The 3,012-nt window shown below is 42.8% G+C and overlaps 1 pseudogene; it reads left to right on the top strand.

The window, feature by feature from the left end:
- The first annotated feature begins 1,602 nt into the window (after positions 1-1,602).
- LOC118643990 lies at positions 1,603-2,769 on the top strand (annotated as a pseudogene).
- The last annotated feature ends 243 nt before the right edge of the window (positions 2,770-3,012 follow it).

Here is a 3,012-nt window from a genome sequence, read left to right as displayed (position 1 = left end):
CCATTGGTTATGCATACATGCATATAAGTTCTGTGGTTTATCTCTTCCCTCCCCCCACCATCCCCTCTTCTGAGGGTTGTCAGTCTGTACCCTACTTCCATGTTTCTGGGTCTACCCTATTCTCCAGACTGTTATGTTCATTATATTCCACAAATAAGTGAGATCATGTGGTATTTGTCTTTTTCTGCTTGGCTTGTTTCACTTAGGATAGTACTTTCCAGGTCCCTCCATGTCGTCTCAAAGGATAAGAGATCTTTCTTTCTTACAGCTGCATAGTACTCCATTGTGTATATGTACCACTGCTTTTTTATCCATTCATCTACTGATGGACACTTGAGCTGTTTCCAGATCTTAGCTATTGTAAATAGTGCTGTTATGAGCATGGGGGTACATATATTCTTTCTGATTGGTGTTTCAGGCTTCTTAGGGTATATTCCTAGAAGTGGGATCACTGGGTCAAATGGAAGTTCAATTTTTAATTCTTTGAGGTAACACCATATTGTTTTCCATAGTGGCTGCACCAGTCTGCATTCCCACCAGCTGTGTACTAGATTCCTCTTTTCTCCACACCCTTGCCAACACTTGTTTGATAATTTGTTGATGGCGGCCATTCTGACAGATGTGAGGTGATACCTCATTGTTGTTTTACTTTGCATCTCTCTGATGATTAGTGATGTTGAGCATTTCTTCATATGTCTCTTGGCCATTTGTATGTCCTGTTTGGAGAGGTGTCCATTCAGCTCCTCTGCCCATTTTTTAATTGGGTTCTTTGTCTTCCTTTTGTTGAGTTGTATGAGCACTCTATATATTTTGGAAATTAACCCCTTATCTGATGTATCATTGGCAATGATGTTCTCCTATACAGTGGGTTGCCTTTCCACTTTGATGGTTGTTTCTTTTGCTGTGCAGAAGCTTTTGAGTTTGATGTAGTCCCATGTGTTCATTTTCTCCTTTGTTTCTGTTGCCTTAGGTGATGTATCAGTGAAAATTCTGCTGCGTATGATGTCTGAAATTTTGTTGCCTACATTTTCTTCTGGAATTTTTATGGATTCACAGGTCACATTTAAGTCTTTTATCCATTTTGAGTTTATTCTTGTGTAGGGTGTAAGTTGATGGTCTACTTTCATTTTTTTTGCATGTAGCTGTCCAATTTTCCCAGCACCATTTATTAAAGAGGCTGTCTTTACTCCATTGTATGCTCTTGCCTCCTTTGTCAAATATTAATTGAGCATAGTGTCTTGGGTTCATTTCTAGGTTCTCTATTCTGTTCCACTGGTCTATATGCCTGTTCTTGTGCCAGTACCAGGCTGTTTTGATTACAGTCGCTTTGTAGTATAACCTGATATCTGGTACTGGGATCCCACCTACTCTGTCCTTCTTTTTCAAGATTGCTGTGGCTATTTGGGGTCTTTTTTGGTTCCATATGAACTTTTGAAGTATTTGTTCTAGTTCTGTGAAATATGTCATTGGTATTTTGATGGGGATTGTGCATCTACACATTTCTATAGGGATGGGAGAAAAAAACCTTTGTAGTATTAGAAACTGGGATACAGATCCCTTTTTGAAAGGCTCCCATTTACTAGTTCGTGTCTGATAGCAAAGATGACTGTAGAAATCCTGGTAGTAATCAGATGGTTAAAATGACAGACGGAGAGCCCTGGCAGGTTTTGGTCAGTAGTTAGAGTGCGCAGCCCGCGGTTCAGAGAGGCTGGGGTTCGGTTCCCGTAAGGATGCCTAACTCGGTTGCAGTTTGTCCCCATGCGGGAGGCAGCCACTTGATGTGTCCCTTTCACGTGGATGTTTCTCTCTCTCTCTCTCTCTCTCTCTCTCTCTCTCTCTCTCTATCTCTCTCTATCTCTATCTCTATCTCTATCTCTATCTCTATCTCTATCTCTATCTCTATCTCTATCTCTCTTCCTCTCTCTCCCACAAAACAAAAATGGGAAAATGTCCTCGGGTAAGGATCTTTAAAAAATGAATGACAAAGGGAGAGAAAAATCCTTCAGAGGAAATTTACTACAGAGGGGGAAAGGCTGCACTGATGTCCCCCAGACCTTTCTGCAGGACCTGCATCCTTGCAGATATTGACTTAGGGCACAGTGTATAGTGGAGGCAGGAATTTCTCCCTACCTAGGTACTACCGGATGCCCTGAAAAAACTTCTGGTGCAGTGAACTGGAAGAGCTGTGCTGAGAAGGCCCCTTCAAAAAGTGACACTGGAGCAAAGTACCTGGAAGAAACACAGCCCCAGCCACACAAGCCGAGACCTGTATACGAAGCCTTGAATACAGAGAGCAGGGCATCAGGCTACAGCAATAAATGTACCCTAGAACGTGAGCCTTTCCCGGCATCAAGGTATTGAAGAGAGCCCGTGGTGGGACCTCCAGTGCGAAATTCCAGATTTTTCTGAGTCTTCTGGTGGGAGCCATGATCAACTGTGCTTATGAAAACAGGAGCCAAAAATCTGTATTCCCTGTGATGGGGATCAAGCGGCCATTAAACAGACTTCCTGCGGCTGGTGCCGGAGACACGATGACGGCCATAGGCAGAAAAAGCAAACCAGAGTTCGCAAGAAGGTACGTGCCGCGGTGATTCGGCGTGAAAGCCCTACCGGAGAAAAGATGGTTTGTTTCTTGACCTTGAAGATAATGCGGGGGTCATAGTGAACAATGAAGGCAAGGCGGAAGGTTCTGCCATCACAGGACCAGTTGCAAAGGAGTGTGCAGATTTGAGACCCAGGACTGCGTCCAATGCTGGAAGCATTACATGATTGGTGTATTTGTAAAGAAAATATATATATATATATATATATATATATATATATATATATATATATATATATAAATATTAAAAATTATTTCAGAAGAAGAAGCAGCTCTTGAAGACTAGGATTTTTGTCTGTCTGGGTGTCTGCAGTGCCTAACGTGTAGCCGGCACTCCACACCCACTCCTGGAATAAGGGAAGGAAGGAATGAAGGCATGAGTGGGAGCCAGGCCTTGGCCTGTGGCGCTG

The sequence above is a fragment of the Molossus molossus genome, unplaced genomic scaffold (assembly GCF_014108415.1).
Source record: "Molossus molossus isolate mMolMol1 unplaced genomic scaffold, mMolMol1.p scaffold_m16_p_4, whole genome shotgun sequence".
Lineage (NCBI taxonomy): Eukaryota > Metazoa > Chordata > Mammalia > Chiroptera > Molossidae > Molossus > Molossus molossus.
Note: the sequence above shows the minus strand (reverse complement) of the source record. Positions and strands in the feature narration are given on the sequence as shown.